A 22898-nucleotide genomic window follows, 5' to 3' on the forward strand; every position below is an offset into this window, starting at 1 on the left:
AATAGGGTACAATAAAATACAAAAACAATATTAATATATAATATATGCAAAATTTAACATAGAACAGGTAGGAAATATATAATCAACGATGACAGGTGCATTCTGTTTTGAGATATGCAGAGAGGGATCTCTTAAAGGATTTTAGACTTGGGGAAGGTTTTAAAGTGTGCGGGAGGTCATTCCATAACTGTGGTGCTCTGTAAGAAAAGGAGGATTGAGATGCTTTCTTTTTGTATGGAGGCAGACTAAATAATGTGCTGGTACTAGATTGGAGGTTATGGGAGGTGGGAATAGCCGGGGAGAGCATTCTGCTCAGGTATGATGGGAGCTTCCCAGAAAAGCTCTTAAACACAAGGCTGGAAAGATGAAGGGTGCATCTGGATTCCAGCCACAGCCAGTTTAGTTCTTTTAGCATGTCACAACGGTGGGTCCTGTAGTTACATTGTAGCACAAAGCGGCAGAACGAGTTATACAGTGTATTAAGTTTATTAAGGTGAGTTTGCGGTACAGGTGCACATACTACATCTCTATAATCCATGATTGGCATCAGCATTTGCTGTACAATCTTTTCCTTTACTGTAGGGCTGAGGCAGGATTTGTTTCTGTACAGGGCATCTAGTTTTGGATAGAGTTTAGATGCAAGTTTTTCTATGTGGAGGCCAAAAGATAGATTGGGGTCTAACAACATACCCAAGTATTTCAAAGAGTGGACAGCGGTCAGTGTGCCATTTGATTTTGTTTTAATGCGTAGATCGGAATTTTGTAGTTTGTGTAATTTAGGTACCGTTCCAAAGATCATTGTGACAGTTTTATCAGTGTTTAGGAAGAGTTTTTTTTTTTAGATCCACTTTTCTACTTCTGTGAACTGGTCTTGGAGCACTGTCTTCTAGAAGGCTACCTGTTGCTTGCAAAGGGCAGTTTAACAGCTGAATGAAAATCCTTGTATTTTCTTTGAGTTCTGGGGCAGGAATATATTTTAAATTAGGCTGAAGGAGAGAGATATATTAGGGTCATGATAGGCCTGTAAAGAATGTTTTAAAGGAATGGGGAGGGTGCATTTATGAACATTTGAGCTAAGGGTCATTCAAGCAAAACCAAAGATCAAAATATTACAGAGATAAGGCTGAGGTATTACAAGGGGGTGAAATAAAACCATTAAACAAATACATAAATAGACAGATATATGGGCCAGAGCTGCTTAAACTAACTTAATGGGCAGACATACATTTGATAAAATATGCAATGTGCTATAGGTATGCAAATTATGACTAGCACAGCCTGTGATTTCAAGGTCAGTAATATATACATTTAAAATAAGAAAATAAAAATATTAACCACTAAATATACAAACACATACAATAAAAACAACTTGGTAGGTAAAATATAATGAAGAAATTGTCTTCCAGAAGGCTACCTGTTGCTTGCAAAGGGCAGTTTAACAGCTGAATGAAAATCCTTGTATTTTCTATGAGTTCTTTGAGTTTATATAGATATATACACACATACACACATATATATTTATATAAAGAAAAGAAAAAGAATAAAGGGTACCCTAGCTAGCAACCTCCCATATACTAAAATAATAGTAAACAGTCACAGATGGAGAAAGAGTGTCTACCATAACAAAAACACAGGTACAGATGTGCAAAAAATGGAAGTCCCATTCTGCACACTGGATTATTCAGTTTGTTTTGAAATAATAGACAATAGAACGTACCATTTTTTTATTTTTTTTTAAATCTTGTGCAATGTTCAGCCTTTATAAAGCTATTATAAAGCACCAACAATTTAAAACATAATTTTAGTTATTTTAGATATTTATGCCCTGAGTTTCTGTCTCACTAGAGTTTGCAACAATGTTTCACTTATTTACTTTCCTTTAACTGTTTATTCTTTTGACCACAATATATCAAGTAACTTTTATTAAAGAGATAGAATAAAAGAGAATGATAGAAAGGTGACAGCTTTCTTCCATTTGACTTTCATTCCCTTTGATTAAATACTGTAAGTTTCAGGAATAGTACTCCTGGGAGGGCATTTTTACAATTCTTTTAGCTGAAATAAAATAAACTATTTTTGGATATGTACTGTAAAAATGTAATATGTTCTTCACTTGCTCTTAAATACAGTGACTTTGTGAGAATGCAGTGCATGAGGGTGGGCTGTTGAAATACCAGACTTACAGGCAGTGTCAGACAAGGGCATAGATTTTTTTTTTTTTTAAAGGAAATACATTTTAAGCTTCCCTGTAGAAAATGTCATCTCTAATATATATATATATACAGGTATATGTATCTGTAAAGATACCTGTCATCACACAAGTATAAAAGAATATTCATGTGGAATATTAATTAAATGGTAATAACTTTTGAATGCAAAAGCAAAAATCTATTGAAATTTCAGGACAGTCGGAAAAGGATAAAAAGTGTATTTTTTGGTGTTAAATTAACACCAAAAGATGTACAGAATGATGTAACATTAACTAGACATGTGCATTCATTTTATTGAGAATGCAAATTTGTTAATGGAGCATGGATATTCAAACACATATCCAAACAAAATTTAATAAAAACAAATAAATTTAGAGGAAATTTGGCAACATTGATTAATTTGAATTGTTACCTTTAAATTGCCTTTCACTAACAAATGAGTCAGAACTTAGTGAGAGTGGCACATTTACTGGCAAGCAATAAGATATTGCAGAGTATTTCTTACAGTTGGTCTAACCCAATATTCAAATCATCAGAATAGCTGAGGATTCACATATTTTTTATCAGAATTTTAAAACAAATGGTCATTCAAAACCTTGCTTAAAGTTCATGAAAACCATTTTTTTTCTTTCATGATTCATATAAAACATGTAATTTAAAACACATTTTTAATTGACTCATATTATCTAATTTTGTTTACTTGGCATCCTTTGTTGAAAAGGATACCTAGGTTGGCTTAGGAGCTGCTGATTGGTGGCACTATGCCTCATGCTGTTGGCTGACCTAATACGTTCTGCTAGCTCACAGTAGTGCATTGCTGCTTCTTTAACAAAGAAAACTAACGGCTAGATTATGAGTTCTGCGTTAGCTTTAAAAAGCAGCGTTGAGAGGTCCCAACGCTGCTTTTTAACGCCCGCTGGTATTACGAGTCAGGCAGGAAAGGGTCTACCGCTAACTTTTCTTCCGTGACTTTTGGCTACCACAAATCCCCTTACGTCAATTGCGTATCATATATTTTTAATGGGATTTGCCTAACGCTGGTAATACAAGTCTTGGAGACAGTGAGCGGTACAGCCTCTACCTCCAAGACTCCTACCACTTTTAAAAGTCAGTAGTTAAGAGTTTAATGGGCTAACGCCAAAACATAAAGCTCTTAACTACAGTGCTACAAAGTACACTAACACCCATAAACTACCTATGAACCCCTAAACCGAGGCCCCCCCACATCGCAAACACTATAATAAAATTATTTAACCCCTAATCTGCCAGCCCGGACATTGCCGCCACTATAATAAATGTATTAACCCCTAAACCGCCGCACTCCCGCCTCACAAACACTATAATAAATTTTATTAACCCCTAATCTCCCGCCCCCAACGTTGCCGCTACTATAATAAAGTTATTAACCCTTAAACCTAATTCTAACCCTAACACCCCCCTAACTTAAATATAATTTAAATAAAATTAAATAAAATTACTATAATTAAATAAATTAATCCTATTTAAAACTAAATACTTACCTATAAAATTAACCCTAATATAGCTACAATATAACTAATAATTACATTGTAGCTATTTTAGGATTTATATTTATTTTACAGGCAACTTTGTATTTATTTTAACTAGGTACAATAGCTATTAAATAGTTAATAACTATTTAATAGCTACCTAGTTAAAATAATTACCTGTAAAATAAATCCTAACTTAAGTTACAAATACACCTAACACTACACTATCAATAAATTTATTAAATAAATTAATTAACTACAATTATCTAAAATAAAATACAATTAAATAAACTAAACTATAGTACAAAAAACCCCACTAAATTACAAAAAATAAAAAAATATTACAAGAATTTTAATCTAATTACACCTAATCTAAGCCCCCTAATAAAATAAAAAAGCCCCCCAAAATAATAAAATTCCCTACCCTATACTAAATTTCAAAAGTAATAAGCTCTTTTACCAGCCCTTAAAAGGGCTTTTTTGCCCCAAAGTAATCAGCTCTTTTACCTGTAATAAAAAATACAAGACCCCCCAACATTACAACCCACCACCCACACACCCCTCTTCTAAAACCCACCCGATCCCCCCTTAAATAAACCTAACACTAACCCCCTGAAGATCACCCTACCTTGAGCTGTGTTCACCCAGCCGGGCTGAATTCTTCATCCAAGCGGGCCAGATGAGGTCCTCCATCCGGCAGAAGTCTTCATCCAAGCGGGCCAGAAGAGGTCCTCCATCTGGCAGAAGTCTTCATCCATCTACGGCTCCATCTTCAAGACCTCCGACGCGTAACAGCCTCCTCGGCCGACGGACTAACGACGAATGAAGGTTCCTTTAAATGACGTCATCCAAGATGGCGTCCCTCGAATTCCGATTGGCTGATAGGATTCTATCAGCCAATCGGAATTAAGGTAGGAAAAATCTGATTGGTTGATGCAATCAGCGAATCGGATTGAAGTTCAATCCGGTTGGCTGATTGGATCAGCCAATAGAATTGACCTCGCATTCTATTGGCTGATCCAATCAGCCAATCGGATTGAACTTCAATCCGATTGGCTGATTGCATCAACCAATCGGATTTTTCCTACCTTAATTCCGATTGGCTGATAGAATCCTATCAGCCAATCGGAATTCGAGGGACGCCATCTTGGATGACGTCATTTAAAGGAACCTTCATTCGTCGTTAGTCCGTCGGCTGAGGAGGATGTTCCGCGTCGGAGGTCTTGAAGATGGAGCCACGGATGGATGAAGACTTCTGCCGAAGGGAGGACCTCTTCTGGCCCGCTTGGATGAAGACTTCTGCTGGATGGAGGACCTCTTCTGGCCCGCTTGGATGAAGACTTCTGCCGGATGGAGGACCACATCGCCCGGATTGGGATGGGAACCTTTTATACTATCATTAGATCAAGAAACACAAAAACAAATCATTCACCCACTCAGAAACACAATTTATATTCTAGAGAGACAACTTACAGGACAATGGACTTTTGACTGAGGTAAATATGTGGTCTTGCATTATCTTTTCTCATACTACAAATAAAGTCTAACATCTATAATTAATATTTGAAGTTTCCATTTCAAAATCAAAATAGAAGGTTATCCTAAAAACTGATATTAGTGCAATGTTGAGATGCGTTGCTATCCGGCTTGATTGATTGTTTGATTTATTTATTTTGTTTTATGTTTTTCTGTCTCATATGTCTGTATTATTATAGTTAAAGATTAGATAGTTTTTTGTTTAATCACTTAAAATAAAATGGCTGAAAAGAATGGACAGAAATGGACTACGAGTTTTGCGTTATGAGTCAAATAGCAGCATTGTGGCCCATAGTGCATCACTTTCCCTAACGCAGCCATTACAAGTCTTGTCGGTATAGGTGTACTGCAAGCTTTTTAGCCTGTACCGCAACGTCAGTCCCGCACTCCTAAAAATGACATTTTTTATGGGATTCCCATAGCGCCGGTATTACGAGTTTTGCTTTGAGGCTAAAAGCGAGCGTTACAGCTTAAAATTACAAGATCTGTACAGCCATCTAAAGTGAGTAGTTATGAATGTTACGCTACAAAGCTGTAAAATAAAACTCATAACTTATGTGTTAAAAAGTACACTAACTTTTTAGATGGCAGTAAAATAAAACTCATAACTTATGTGTTAAAAAGTACACTAACACCCATAAACTACCTATTAACCCCTAAACCGAGGCCCACCCACATCGTAAACACTATAATAAATTTATTAACCCCTAATCTGCCGCTCATGATATCGCCGCCACTTTTAAAAAATATTAACCCCATATTCCCCCGCTCCCTGAAATTGTCACCACTCCTGCATCGCAAACACTATTTAAATATTATTAACCCCTAATCTGCCTTCCGCTCACATCGCCCCCCATACTAAAGTTATTAAGCCCTACACCGCCGCCACTAAAATAAACCTATTAACCCCTAAATTGCAAGCCCCCCACAACAACATATACTAAACTAAACTTTTAACCCCTAAACCGAAAGCCCCTCACATTGAAATAAACTAAATTAAACTATTTACCTCTAAACCTAGCAACCCCTTAACATTATATTAAAATTACAATTTCCCTAACTTAAAGTAAATTAAAACTCACCTGTCAAATTAAAAAAAACTAAGTTTAAACTAACAATTAAACTAATATAATTATTAAACTAAAATTAAATTAACTACCAATTAAATTAAACTAAACTACACATTAAAAAAAATCCTAACACTACTCTAAAAATTACAAAGTATCTAATTACAAAAAATAAAAAATACTAAGTTACAAAAAATAACAAACACTAAATTACAAAAAATAAAAAACGAAATTATACAAAATTAAAAAGAATTACACCTAATCTAATAGCCCTATCAAAATAAAAAGCCCACCCAAAATAAAAAAAATACCTAGCCTACAATAAACTACCAATGGCCCTTAAAAGGGCATTTTGTGTGGCATTGCCCCAAAGATATCAGCTATTTTACCTGTAAAAAAACACAAAGACCCCCAACAGTAAAACCCACCACCCAACCAACCCCCAAAATAAAAACCTAATTAATAAAAACCCTAAGATACCCATTGCCCTGAAAAAGTGCATTTGTATGGGCATTTTACTGCCCAGGCCCTAAACTATAAAATAAAACCCACCCAATAAACCCTTAAAAAAAGCCTAACACTAACCCCCTGATGATCCACTTACAGTTTTTGAAGTCCCGCTTGAACGATCTTCATCCCAGAGTTGAAGTCCTAATCCAGGCGGCAAGAAGTCTTCATCTAGATGGCCTCTTCAATCTTCATCCCGGCGGCGACGTCCTGATCCAAGCGGAGAGAAGTTTTCATCCAGGCGGCCTCTTCAATCTTCATCCAGGCGGCATCTTCTATCTTGACCCCGGAGGCGCGGAGCGGGTCCATCCTGAAGATATCCGGTGTGGAGCATCCTCTTAATATGGTCGCCGCCGTACACTGAATCTGAAAATGCACTGAATGCACTGAAATGCAAGGGATATCATCCAAGATCAGCTGTATCAGATGTAGCAAAAGAGCCTTTTAAGGGCCCTTGGTAGTTTGGGGGGTGGGGTTTGTATTTTTTTTGGAGCAAAAGAGCTGTTTAACTCAAGGCAATGTCCTATAAAAGGCCCTTTTAAGGGCCCTTGGTAGTTTGGGGGGTGGGGGTTTGTATTTTTTTGGAGCAAAAGAGCTGTTTAACTCAAGGCAATGTCCTATAAAAGGCCCTTTTAAGGGCCCTTGGTAGTTTGGGGGGTGGGGGTTTGTATTTTTTTTGGAGCAAAAGAGCTGTTTAACTCAAGGCAATGCCCTACAAAAGGCCCTTTTAAGCCCCCCCCCCAAAAAAAAAAGGCCCTTATAAGGGCCCTTGGTAGCTTATTCTAGATTAAGCTAATTTTGGGGTGTTTTTTAAGGGTATTAGAATAGAAATAATCTTTATTTTTTTGATAATTTCGTTTTGTGTTTTTGTAATGGTAGGTTTTTTTATTTTTTGTAATAGTATAGTTTTTTAATTTTTTGTAATGTTAGGTTTTAGTGTAAGGTAGCTTAGGTTTTTTTTTCTTAAATAATCTTTTATTGAGGTTATGCGAAAAAAAAGGAAACATCAAATGTCATGTAAAATACATGTCAACAGTTTTCATGAAGCACAATTCAATAACATAAACAGAAAAAATAAAACTGATATATAAACTAAGAGCTCTTGAAACCTCCATTTTGTAGTTTTATAAAGCTTCCATGAACAACTAATTAGCTGAATAAAAATGGCGCCTATAATGTACATAACACTAGTGAGGTAAGTTAATCGTATATATGATATAAATAAATTGTGCTTTGATCTTACAGCAGGTCAAAGCAGAACAAAACAGTGGGCAAGTACCGCTTTAAAATAAATTAATAATAATACCCCTAACAGTCAATTTATAAGGTGGGTGAAGCGCACCAGAGGCCCACGTTAGCATACGGGGGCGGGGGTAGCATAATTAAATTATTATTTATTGAAGATCAGCCAACGGGACATAGAAAGTTTATTACCATGTTAGAGGGATAACAATTATAAACAAATACAGGTAGCCCTCAGTTTACGCCAGGGTTAGGTTCCAGAAGGAATGGTTGTAAATCGAAACCGTTGTAAATTGAAACCCAGTTTATAATGTAAGTCAATGGGAAGTGAGGGAGTTAGGTTCCAGGCCCCTCTCAAAATTAACACCTAATACATTATTTTTAAAGCTTTGAAATGAAGACTTTAAATGGTAAACAGCATTATAAACCTAAAAATATACTGTAGATTGTATCATCATCAAACTAAGTTTAATAAACAAAATCATTTGCTAAACCGCACCTAATGAAATTATCACACAAACACAGACTGTATCATCATCAATCTAAGTTTAATGAACAAAAACAAAATAATCACACAACAGACTGTATCATCATCAAGGGAAGTGGCTGCTAGATCTTGTTCCTTTAAAAATGGATCCATTGCTCAGGGCTGGTTATACACTGATTAGCCTGCCTGTGTTTAATCACAAAAAAGTGACTGTTTCATCCTCAAACTAAGTTTAATGAACAAAAACGTTTTTTACTTGACTTTTTCTGCAAACAGTTCTCTGCATTGAGTCTGCAGCTAAGGGAAGTGGCTGCTAGATCTTGTTCCTCTGAAAGCTGATCCATAGATCATGTCTGTCTTGCTTTTTTTTGCATGTGTTTGCTGCAACACAAGCGGACAGCTCCACCTACTGGCTATTTTAATGTATGCATGTGCTAATGCTTTTCAATAGCAAAAAAAAAGGGCGTTATTCTGAAACGGCGCAAATTGAACCGTCGTAAACCGAGGGCCACCTGTAATGAGATAAAGGTAATTTGACACTGTACATTTCAGCTAGAGAGCAGTATGAACAGGACTGGTTGCCATCTGGCTGGATGCTGGAGAGATATAGCTTTTATGTGACCATACAGGTTATTTTGCTGCGTGTCTGTCATTGACAATAATATCATATAAGGTGTCGTGGTTTAACAAATAGGTGAGACTTTGAACACTATTTATTGTAACTTCAGGTTGAAACTGACTCACCCCCGCCCTCGCCGGTTGAGGGGAAGAAATCACGTTCTTATGAAGAAATAGAAGAAAATAATTAATTTTAACGTGTTCATACAGGAGCAGTGGTTTGCCCAAAATGGTATTAGATCTCCATCTAATTATAGCAGTCGTACAAGCAAAGTGAGATCTACTCTCTGCTCTCTATGATGTAACTTAATTCAACTCTATAGTTAAGGAAAACAAATATGGTTTAACTGCTGAGTCTAAACCTCAATGTAATTATACTTATCTCTAGAATACTTCTCTAAAGATAACCAAGAGATTATACGGTGTATGTTAATTTACCCTGATGCTCAAAATACTAGTTATGTTCCGGTACCTTAAGGTAGCGTATATGTATCCTAGAGCAACACCCCAGCAAATATGATAGTTGGTCTACAAACAAAGGCTGTACCAAGCAAGCCAACTATATTATATAAACCCAAGATATCTACGCAACAGACTAGCACGTGTAACTTATGAAAAGTGGAGTTAGCAGTGATACCAGTGTATAGGACAACAACATGACAGTAATAAAAGTTCCGGCATGAATAGTGCTATACTTTACATATTCCTAATTGTGTGCCCTTTACAGGAGGGATATCACAAACAGCGTATAGGACATAGGTGCTGCCATAGCAGCTCATATCTGCTGTGAGATGGTAGAAGCATGCCTGAGCAATCTATATAGACCTCAAAGTGTCCCCGTTTCAAAGGTACCTAGGTTAATATATGCTGTAAGGCAACTAAGTATATTCCCTGCTTATACAGCTGATATAGGATTGTTGGGATGTAGGATATGTAGTGCGAAGAGGTGTAGATTAGCTTTGTCAGGGAAATGTGTGATTATATGAGATTCCTAAACTATCATGCATAGCTATCTCAATCACAGGTAGTCTTACTATATGATCCACTATGGTCTAACTTGTCTCTTCAAAATATCTGTATTATGATAGGCTGATAACTTACTCCGCAAGGCTATAATAATATATGATTATAGGTTGTTAGTATTAGGTGTTAATGTAATGTTTAAACTAAGCTGAACAGAGTAGCTGAGCAAGGAATTCCTATTAGGATTAAGACACAAACTAGACATTGACTTCAATCAATATAGCTTTCAACTATACTCATAAAATAATATTATCCCATTTTATAAACACTATGCTTTGCAAGCTAACCATTCAGTACCAATATCAAACAGAGGATTGGAAAAAATTAGGACTCATAGGCTCATAACTTGGTAATCCTCTCCAGAGTTATCTTGTGTGGTAAAGCGGAATATACATGCAGGAGACTTATGTTAAGGACCTCTATGAAAGTGTAAATACAATCTCAGTAACGGCAATCATGAAAGGCAATTATATGATGACAATTAACAATTAAACAATAAATCAATACAAATGTATGTGTTGACAGGGAAACATAAAACATAAGTCCAAGCAACATACCTAGCTTAGCAAATATATTAAAGGTGGAGCAGTTTTTAACCTTATCTTAGAATAGGAATATGTGGGATAACAACAAAGATCAAATGTAGACACTCAGGGCTTGCGGTAATGAGACGCAACACGTAGTGCTACAACTTAACCCTTCAGAGTGTACAGCCATGTCCTGTTTTTTGGTCGCCCCAGTCTTACTTGCAAGGGAAGCCACCAAATCTCCAACAAGTTCCCCATTGAAAGACCTCCAGAGTCCCAACACAAGTTCCACGTGTAAAGCAGACATACCATGTCTGGGTAAAAGCACAGTCCTGATCTAGGCAAAGCTGTAATCTTACTTTGAGACTGGCATCTTGCATCACACTGTGAAGCTTCATGAGGTCAGCGCTTGGAGCAGACTCCGGATGGCAGGCTTTGGGAACGGAATAGAGTCGGCTGTCGCAAGACCCCACAGACATTGCGTCAACTTAATTCAGAGATCCTGTAGAGCTAAACGTCTCCTCTGCTGTCGAATCTACTTCCGTGGCCCCATACAGTAGTCGGCCAGAGCCTAATGAACTTGAGCGCAGGGAATTCAGGGTCGATTTGCTTGAGACAGTGGCATCTACTTATCAAGCCATCAACTTACTTGCATTCGACGGCACCAATACGCTCGCCTAAGTTCGCCTAACATCGCTGCCGCGGACCTGAATACATTCTCCAAAGTTACCAAAAAAGCTGTCAAAAAGCCGCGCACCAAGTACGGGGCGATGAGCAGCGGAATGTTGTTAACTAACAGTCATCGATCTCGCTGCTCTTCGGCTTTTTCACAGCTTTATTGGTACCCTGTCACTAAACACCCACACTATACTAAACTGTTTACCCTCTATACTGCCGCTCCCGGACCCCACCGCAACTAAATAAAGTTATTAACCCCTAAACCGCCGCTCCCGTAGCCCACCGCCACTCTAATAAACGTATTAACCCCCTATCCTGACGCTCCTGGAGCCTACCGCCACCTACATTATAATTATTAACTCCTAATCTGCCCCCCCCTACACCGCCGCCACCTACATCATACTTTATTAACCCCTAATCTGCTGCCCCTACACCGCCGCCACCTACATTATACTTATTAACCCCTAATCTGCCCCCCCAACACCAACGCCACTTACATTATACTTGTTAACCCCTAATCTGCTGCCCCTACACTGCCACCACCTACATTATACCTATTAACCCCTAATCTGCCCCCCCTACACCGCTGCCACCTACATTATACTTATTAACCCCTAATCTTCCTCCCCTACACCGCCGCCACCTACATAACACTTATTAACCCCTAATCTGCCGTCCCCAATGTCGCCGCCACTATATTAAATTTTTTAACCCCTAAATCAAAGTCTAACCCTAACACCCCCTAACTTAAAGGGACACTCAAGTCAAAATTAAACTTCATGATTCAGATAGAGCATGCAATTTTAAAAAACTTTCCAATTTACTTCCATTAACAAAATGTACGCAGTCTTTTTAATATTTACAATTTTTGAGTCACCAGTACCTACTGAGCATGTGCAAGAATTCACAGCATATACGTATATGCATTTATAATTGGCTGATGGCTGTCACATGATGCAGGGGGAGTGGAAAAAGACATAACTTTGCAATTTATTTAAAAAAATCTACTACTCATTTGAAGTTCAGATTAAGTGCTAGTGCATTGTCTTCTTATCATGCATTTTTTGATTATGCAAATCTACTGTATTGACTGGTCCTTTAAATCTAATTTACATACCTATAAATAAAATTACTATCATTAACTAAATTATTTCTAGTTAAAACTAAATACTTACCTATAAAATAAACCCTAAGATAGCTACAATATAACTAATAGTTACATTGTAGCTAGCTTAGGGTTTATTTTTATTTTACAGGCAAGTTTGTATTTATTTTAACTAGGTAAAATAGTAACTTAATAGTTATTAACTATTTAATAACTACCTAGCTAAAATAAATACAAAAGTACCTGTAAAATAAAACCTAACATAAGTTACAATTACACCTAACACTACACTATAATTAAATAAATTAACTACATTATAAACAATTAACTAAATTAAATTAAATTATCTAAAGTACAAAAAACACAAACACTAAATTACAGAAAATAATAAACAAATTACAGAAATTTAAACTAATTACACCTAATCTAATAGCCCTATCAAAATAACCCCCCCCAAAAAATAAAAAAAAACCTAGCCTAAACTAAACTATCAATAGCCCTTAAAAGGGCCTTTTGCGGGGCATTGCCCCAAAGTAATCAGCTCTTTTACCTGAAACAAAAAATACAAGCAACCCCCCAACAGTAAAACCCACCACCCACACAACCAACCCCCCAAAAAAAACTAACTAAAAAAACCTAAGCTCCCCATTGCCCTGAAAAGGGCATTTGGATGGGCATTGCCCTTAAAAGGGCAGTTAGCTCTTTTGCAGCCCAAATCCTAATCTAAAAATAAAACCCACCCAATACACCCTTAAAAAAACCTAACACTAACCCCCTGAAGATCACCTTACCGGGAGATGTCTTCATCTAAGCCGGGCAGACGTGGTCCTCCAGATGGGCAGAAGTCTTCAGCCAAGCCGGGGCGAAGTGATCCTCCAGATGGGCAGAAGTCTTCATCCAGACGGCATCTTCTATCTTCATCCATCCGGCGTGGAGTGGGTCCATCTTCAAGACATCCCACGCGGAGCATCCTCCTCGGCCGACAACTACCTAATGAATGAAGGTTCCTTTAAGTGACATCATCCAAGATGGTGTCCCTTAGATTCCGATTGGCTGATAGAATTCTATCTGCCAATCGGAATTAAGGTTGAAAAAATCCTATTGGCTGTTCTAATCAGCCAATGCTCTGCGTCGGATGTCTTGAAGATCGACCCGCTCCGCGCTGGATGGATGAAGATAGAAGATGCCGTCTGGATGAAGACTTCTGCCTGTCTGGAGGACCACTTCGCCCCGGCTTGGATGAAGACTTCTGCCCGTCTAGAGGACCACTTCGCCCCAGCTTGGATGAAGACGTCTCCCAGTAAAGTAATCTTCAGGGGGTTAATGTTAGGTTTTTTAAGGGTGTATTGGGTGGGTTTTATTTTTAGGTTAGGGTTTGGGCTGCAAAAGAGCTAACTGCCCTTTTAAGGGCAATGCCCATCCAAATGCCCTTTTCAGGGCAATGGGGAGCTTAGGTTTTTTTAGTTAGTTTTTTCTTTGGGGGGTTGGTTGTGTGGGTGGTGGGTTTTACTCTTGGCGGGGGTTGCTTGTATTTTTTGTTTCAGGTAAAAGAGCTGATTACTTTGGGGCAATGCCCCACCAAAGGCCCTTTTAAGTGCTATTGATAGTTTAGTTTAGGCTAGGGTTTTTTTTTATTTTGGGGGGGCTTTTTTTATTTTTATAGGGCTATTAGATTAGGTGTAATTAGTTTAAATTTCTGTAATTTAGTGTTTGTTTGTTTTTTGTACTTTAGATAATTTAATTTAATTTAGTTAATTGTATTTAATGTAGTTAATTTATTTAATTATAGTGGAGTGTTAGGTGTAATTGTAACTTAGGTTCGGTTTTATTTTACAGGTCAATTTGTATTTATTTTAGCTAGGTATTTAAAAATAGTTAATAACTATTTAGTAACTATTCTACCTAGTTAAAATAAATACAAACTTGCCTGTAAAATTAAAATAAACCCTAAGATAACTACAATGTAACTATTAGTTATATTGTAGCTATCTTACGGCTAGATTTAGAGTTGGGCGGTAGCCGTCAAAACCAGCGTTAGAGGCTCCTAACGCTGGTTTTTACTGCCCTCTGGTATTTGGAGTTAGTCAGGAAAGGGTCTAACGCTCCCTTTCCAGCCGCGACTTTTCCATACCGCAGATCCCCTTACGTCAATTGCGTATCCTATCTTTTCAATGGGATCTTTCTAACGCCGGTATTTAGAGTCGTGGCTGAAGTGAGCGTTAGAAATCTAACGACAAAACTCCAACCGCAGAAAAAACCCAGTAGTTAAGAGCTTTCTGGGCTAACGCTGGTTTATAAAGCTCTTAACTACTGTGCTCTAAAGCAGTGATTTTTAACCTTTTTTTGCCGTGGCACACTTTTTTACATTAAAAAATCCTGTGGCACACCACCATCCCAAAATTTAAAAAAAATCACACATTGTAGCCTAATACAGCATATATATATATATACACATACACACAAACACACACATACAGTATGTATTGTGCTGTTATGCCATGCCTCCTACAAACTACCCCTGCACTGGGAGTAAAAAACAAGCAAAGTTTAAAAAATATGTCACACTTTTACACTGCTCTAAAGTACACTAACATCCATAAACTACCTATGTACCCCTAAACCGAGGTCCCCCCACATCGCCGCCACTCTATTAAAATTTTTTAACCCCTAATCTGCCGTCCGCATGCCGCCGCAAGGTACGTTATACTTATGTACCCCTAATCTGCTGCCCCTAACACCGCCGACCCCTATATTATATTTATTAACCCCTAATCTGCCCCCCTCAACGTCGCCTCCACCTGCCTACACTTATTAACCCCTAATCTGCCGACCGGACCGCGCCGCTATTATAATAAAGTTATTAATCCCTAATCCGCCTCACTCCCGCCTCAATAACCCTATAATAAATAGTATTAACCCCTAATCTGCCCTCCCTAACATTGCCGACACCTAACTTCAAGCATTAACCCCTAATCTGCCGACCGGAGCTCACCGATATTCTAATACATTTTTTAACCCCTAAAGCTAATTCTAACCCTAACCCTAACACCCCCTAACTTAAATATAATTTAAATCTAACGAAATAAATTAACTATTATTAAATAAATTATTCCTATTTAAAGCTAAATACTTACCTGTAAAATAAACCCTAATATAGCTACAATATAAATTATATTTTAGGATTTATATTATATAAATTATATTTTAGGATTTATATTTATTTTACAGGCAACTTTGTAATTATTTTAACCAGGTACAATAGCTATTAAATAGTTAATAACTATTTAATAGTTACCTAGTTAAAATAATTACAAAATTACCTGTAAAATAAATCCTAACCTAAGTTACAATTAAACCTAACACTACACTATCAATAAATTAATTAAATAAAATACCTCCAATTACCTACTATTAAACCTAACACTACACTATCAATAAATTAATTAAATACAATACCTACAAATAAATACATTTAAATAAACTAACTAAAGTACAAAAAATAAAAAATAACTAAGTTACAAAAAATAAAAAAATATTTACAAACATAAGAAAAATATTACAACAATTTTAAACTAATTACACCTACTCTAAGCCCCCTAATAAAATAAAAAAGCCCCCCCAAAATAAAAAAATGCCCTACCCTATTCTAAATTAAAAAAGTTCAAAGCTCTTTTACCTTACCAGCCCTTAAAAGGACCTTTTGTGGGGCATGCCCCAAAGAATTCAGCTCTTTTGCCTGTAAAAAAACACATACAATACCCCCCTCAACATTAAAACCCACCACCCACATACCCCTAATCTAACCCAAACCCCCTTAAATAAACCTAACACTAAGCCCCTGAAGATCTTCCTACCTTATCTTCACCTCGCCGGGTATCACACCGATCCGTCCTGGCTCCGAAATCTTCATCCAAGCCCAAGGTATTGTATTTAATTAATTTATTGATAGTGTAGTGTTAGGTTTAATTGTAGGTAATTGGAGGTATTTTATTTAATTAATTTATTGATAGTGTAGTGTTAGGTTTAATTGTAACTTAGGTTAGGATTTATTTTACAGGTAATTTTGTAATTATTTTAACTAGGTAACTATTAAATAGTTATTAACTATTTAATAGCTATTGTACCTGGTTAAAATAATTACAAAGTTACCTGTAAAATAAATATAAATCCTAAAATAGCTACAATATAATTATAATTTATATTGTAGCTATATTAGGGTTTATTTTACAGTTAAGTATTTAGCTTTAAATAGGAATAAGTTATTTAATAATAGTTAATTTATTTCATTAGATAAAAATTATATTTAACTTAGGGGGGTGTTAGGGTTAGGGTTAGACTTAGCTTTAGGGGTTAATACATTTATTAGAATAGCGGTGCGGTTCGGTCGGCAGATTAGTGGTTAATTATTGTAGGTAGGTGGAGGCGACGTTGTGGGGGGCAGATTATGGTTTAATAAATATAATATAGGGGTCGGCGGTGTTAGGGGCAGCAGATTAGGAGTACATAGGTATAATGTAGGTAGCGGCGGTGTACGGAGCGGCAGATTAGGGGTTAAAAAAAATATGCAGGTGTCAGCGATAGAGGGGGTGGCAGATTAGGGGTTAATAAGCGTAAGGTTAGGGGTGTTTAGACTCGGGGTACATGTTAGAGTGTTAGGTGCAGACGTAGGAAGTGTTTCCCCATTGAAAACAATGGGGCTGCGTTAGGAGCTGAACGCTGCTTTTTTGCAGGTGTTAGGTTTTTTTTCCAGCTCAAATGGCCCCATTGTTTTCTATGGGGGAATCGTGCACGAGCACGTTTTTTAAGCTGGCCGCGTCCGTAAGCAACGCTGGTATCTAGAGTTGCAGTGGCGGTAAATATGCCTGTACGCTCCCTTTTTGGAGCCTAACGCAGCCATTCTGTGAACTCTAAATACCAGCGTTATTTAAAAGGTGCGGGAGAAAAAAAAGCACGCGTAGCTAACGCACCCCTTTGGCCGCAGAACTCTAAATCTAGCCGTTAGGGTTTATTTTACAGGTAAGTATTTAGTTTTAAATAGGAATAATTTAGTTAATGATAGTAATTTTATTTATATTTATTTAAATTACATTTAAGTTAGGGGGTGTTAGGGTTAGACTTAGGTTTAGGGGTTAATAAATTTAATATAGTGGCGGCGACGTTGGGGACGGTAGATTAGGGGTTAATAAGTGTTATGTAGGTGGCGGTGGTGTGGGGGGGCATATTAGGGGTTAATAAGTGTTATGTAGATGTGGCGGTGTAGGGTGGGGCAGATTAGGGGTTAATAAGCATAATGTAGGTGGCAGCGGTGTCGGGGCGGCAGATTAGGGGTTAATAAGTATAATGTAGGTGGTGGCGGTGTTGGGGCAGCAGATTAGGGGTTAATAAGTATAATGTAGGTGGTGGCGGTGTAGGGTCAGCAGATTAGCGGTTAATAAGTATAATGTAGGTGGCGGTGGTGGCGGTGTAGGGTCAGCAGATTAGCGGTTAATAAGTATAATTTAAGTGGCAGCGGTGTAGGGGCGGTAGATTAGGGGTTAATAAATATAATGTAGGTGGCGGCGATGTTGGGGCGGCAGTTTAGGGGTGTTTAGACTCGGGGTACATGTTAGGGTGTTAGGTAAACATTACCATAGGAATCAATGGGATATTGGGCAGCAGAGAACATGAACTTTGCTGCTTTCCCACTCCCATTGATTCCTATGGCATCCGCCGCCTCCAGGGTGGCGGATTGAAAACCAGGTACGCTGGGCCGGAATAGTGGCGAGCGCACCTGCTAGTTATTTGTTAACTAGCAAAAGTAGTCAGATAGTGCCGAACTTGCGTTCGGAACATCTGTAATGACATAAGCATCAATCTGTGTCGGACAGAGACCGGCGGATCATATGTTACGTCACAATATTATACTTTTGCCGGTTTGTAGGGTTTGATAACTAAGGGGAATCAAGCTCACCACAAATACGCTGCAGAATTCCAGTGTATTTGCGGTTGACGGCTTGATAAGTAGATGCCATTGCCTGAATCCACCTGACATGTGAGCCCCAGGGTGCCACAGCTTCTATCTCCCTGTTCAGGCACTGTAACATCCGTGTCCTGTGGTGGTGGCCGTGCCGGGTAGGATAGTAGAGATATAAGGCATATCTTGAGACTCTGAAAGTGCCGGTCAATGATCTGCTGGGTATATTGCTCCCAGGCCTCCAGTGCCTCCATAGTGATATTATGCATGGAGCGTGATCCACAAGTAGTTAGGTTCTAGATTTATACCTCCAAATCGCTTAGCCGCAACCCCTTTTCTGCTCTTATTTGTGCGGTCTAGAAGCTGCTATGCAATATGTGAGGGGATCATGTTGTGGTCGCCTGGAGCTATGGCAATAAAGAATTGCAATGTAGTAAGGGCCTAGTCGGCAAGATGGCGACGCTTACTGCATGATGTTGATGAAGAGCTTAGGTTTTTGGGTATCTTCAAAGCAATGCCTCTCTTGATATTTCATTATCAGAAAGATGTGTGTGTAGTCTTGAGTCTTATAGTAGGAAATAAAAGCTTAAAATATTGAATTATTTCCAATTTTTTAAATCTCCAAGCCAGGAGCTTCCCACAAACACATCCAGCCAAGGTAGCTTAGGTTTTATTTGACAGGTAAGTTTGTATTTATTTTAACTAGGTAGTTAGTAAATAGTTAATAACTATTTACTAACTAGTCTACCTAGTTAAAATAAATACAAACTTAGCTGTGAAATAAAAATAAAACCTAAGCTAGATACAATATAACCATTAGTTATATTGTAGCTAGCTTAGGTTTTATTTCACAGGTAAGTATTTAGTTTTAAATAGATATTATTTAGTTAATAATTGTAAATTTAATTTAGGTCTATTTTTATTATTTTAAAGTTAGAGGGTGTTAGGGTTAGGTTTAGGGTTAGGGGTTAATAGTTTAATTTAGGTTGTTGCGATGTGGGGGGCTGGCGGTTTAGGGGTTAATAGGTTTATTTAGTGGTAGTGATGTGGGAGACCAGAGGTTTAAGGGTTAATAATTTTATTTAGGTGGTGGCGGCGATATCTGGAGCGGCAGATTAGGGGTTAACAACTGTAGGCAGGCGTCGGCAATGTCAGGGGCAGCAAATTAGGACTGTTTATGTTAGGGTGTTAAGTTTATACTGTATTTTTTTCCCTATAGACATCAATGGGGCTGAGTTACGGATCTTTTCTTTCCGCGATCGTAGGTGTTTTTTTTGCTGGCTCTCTCCATTGATGTCTATGGGGGAAGCGTGCATGAGCACGTCAAAACACTGCTACTTTTGTGTGCGCTATGGAGCTCAACACAGCCATATCGCCCGCACAAGCCGGGTTTTTTTAAACTTGTAATGGCAGCGCTATAGGGGGTTAAGTAACGCAACTTTTGTGGCGTTCTTTACTTTCCCTATAGTGCTCAAAACTCGTAATCTAGGTGAATGTACTCTAAACTTGTATGTACTTGTTTATTCTTGGAAAGCTTCAATAAAGATTTATAAAAAAACAAACAAAACAAAAAAGAATCTTGGCTATATCTGATAATTTCAAATGGAATGGGGAATGTTTAATGCACATTTGACATTGATTTTTGCAAAAAAAAATTAAAATTGTTCTGTTTATCTCATGTAACATTTTATTCTCAAACACAACATTTGAATTTGAATATATAAGCATTTTAATATTGATTCTCTTAGACTTGAATACAATTTTACTGCCCCCTTCTGTTGCATGAAAGCAGGGCCTGTCAATTACCCGGAGAAAGTGAGTTTGGGCTGCTTTGTACTTGGAGTCATTTCTTTTATAAATACTCTAGAGTATTGCACCCTTGTTCAGACTTTTGAAATTTGGAGCCTGATGCCCTTCCAGAGGGTATAAAGGTTTTTAAAATCTTTTTAATGCAGTTATGTATTTGTATATATTGCATACCTTAAATTCAACATTATATAGAAGCATGTAGACATCACAATGAATGCAAAGGGAAACATTAATTCTACAATGTGTAAAAAATTGCAGTGCTCACCTATCCATAATAATAAATCTTCCTGAACTCAGTCTTCCCAATGGAGAATAAAAGTTATAAAACTGGCCAGATATGTCTAGGACATTGAGCATCCTTAGACTTAGAAAACTATTTTTGAAGGGCCAAGTCCAAATCTTCCAAATCTAACATGGGAATGGATCTTAGGGGATTAATAATGCTTGAACTCTGTCAATATCTCTTAAGCTTATTCTTTCAACCATGAGAAAGAAAGCACTTTTTTCTGCAGTAATATTTTTGATTATGAAATCTGCTTCAGAACTAAAAACAACCTGCTCCCAAAAGGGATGTCCAAAAGTTTATTATCTAGCAACTAGATTTGTATTGATAAGGTCTCACATTCTGCAAGACCTAAACCTATTAACCCCTAAACCGCCAGCCCCCCACTTCGCCATAAACTAAATTAAGCTATTAACCCCTAAACTTAACAACCTGCTAACTTTACATTAAAATAACCTCATCCCTATCTTATAATACATTAAAACTTACCTGTAGAATTAAAATAATCTATATTAAACTATTAATTAACCTACCATAACTATTATACTAAAATTACATTAAACTACCAATTAAATTAACTATATTACATATTTAAAAACCTAAACCTACTCAAATTATTTAAATCTGCAATTAAAAATTACTAAATTGCAAAAAAATAAAAAACACTAAGTTACAAAAAAAACAAACCACAGTATCAGAAATAAAAACAATTACACCTAATCTAATAGCCCTATCAAAATAAAAAAGCCGCCCCAAAATAAAAAACCCTAGCCTACAATAAACTACAAATGACCCTTAAAAGATCCTTTTGCGGGGCATTGCCCCAAAGAAATCAGCTCTTTTACCTGAAAAAAAATACAAAAAATACACCCCTCCCCAACAGTAAAACGCACAACCCACACAACCAACCCCCCAAATGAAAACCCTATCTAAAAAACCTAAGCTCCCCATTGCCCTGAAAAGGGCATTTGTATTGGTATTGACCTAAAAGGGGCATTTAGCTCTTTTACTCTTTTACTGCCCATACCCTAAAACCCACCTAAAAACCCTTAAATAAACCTAACACTAACCCCCGACGATCCACTTAAAGTTTTCGAAGACCGGACATCCATCCTCATCCAAGCGGCAGAAGTCCTCATCGAAGCTGGCAGAAGTCTTCATCCAGACGGCATCTTCTATCTTCATCCATCCGGCATGGAGCAGATCCATCTTCAAGACATCCTGTGCGGAGCATCCTTTTCTTCCGATGGTCAATATAGAATGAAGTTTCCCTTTAAGATACGTCATCCAAGATGGCATCCCTTACATTCAGATAGAATTCTAGGATCCAATCAGCCAATAGGATTGAGCTCGCATTCTATTGGCTGATTGGAATAGCCAATAGAATGCAAGCTCAATCCTATTGGCTGATTGCAACAGCCAATAGGATTTTTTCCCCTTTAATTCCTATTGGCTGATAGAATTCTATCAGCCAATCGGAATGTAAGGGACGCCATCTTGGATGATGTACCTTAAAGGGAAACTTCATTCTACGTTGACCATCAGAAGAAGAGGATGCTCCGTGTCGGATGTCTTGAAGATGGATCTGCTCCGCGCCGGATGGATGAAGATAGAAGATGCCGTCTGGATGAAGACTTCTGCCGGCTTCCATGAGGACTTCGGCCCGCTTGAATGAAGACTTCTGCCGGCTTTGATGAGGACTTCTGCTGCTTGGATGAGGATGGATGTCCGGTCTTCGAAAACTTTAAGTGGATCGTCGGGGGTTAGTGTTAGGTTTTTTTAAGAGTTTATTGGGTGGGTTTTATTTTTAGGTTAGAGACTTTGGGCAGTAAAAGAGCTAAATGCCCTTTTAAGGGCAATGCCCATACAAATGCCCTTTTCAGGGCAATGGGGAGCTTAGTTTTTATAGATAGGGTTTTTATTTGAGGGGTTTGGTTAGTTGGGTGGTGGGTTTTAATTTTGGGGGTGTTTATATTTTTTTGTCCAGGTAAAAGAGCTGATTTCTTTGGGGCAATGCCCCGCAAAAGGCCCTTTTAAGGGCCATTGGTAGTTTATTGTAGGCTAGGGTTTTTTTTTATTTTGGCGGGGCTTTTTTATTTTGATAGGGCTATTAGATTAGGTGTAATTCTTTTTTATTTTTGATACTGTGGTTTGCTTGTTTTTGTAACTTAGTGTTTTTTATTTTTTGTAACTTAGCCTTTATTTATTTTTTGTAATTTAATAATTTTTAATAGTATATTTAAATAATTTGAGTAGGGTTAGGGTTTTTTAATATGTAATATAGTTAATTTAATTGGTAGTTTAATGTAATTTTAGTATAATAGTTAGGGTAGGTTAATTAATAG

Source organism: Bombina bombina, chromosome 6 (assembly GCF_027579735.1).
Source record: "Bombina bombina isolate aBomBom1 chromosome 6, aBomBom1.pri, whole genome shotgun sequence".
Lineage (NCBI taxonomy): Eukaryota > Metazoa > Chordata > Amphibia > Anura > Bombinatoridae > Bombina > Bombina bombina.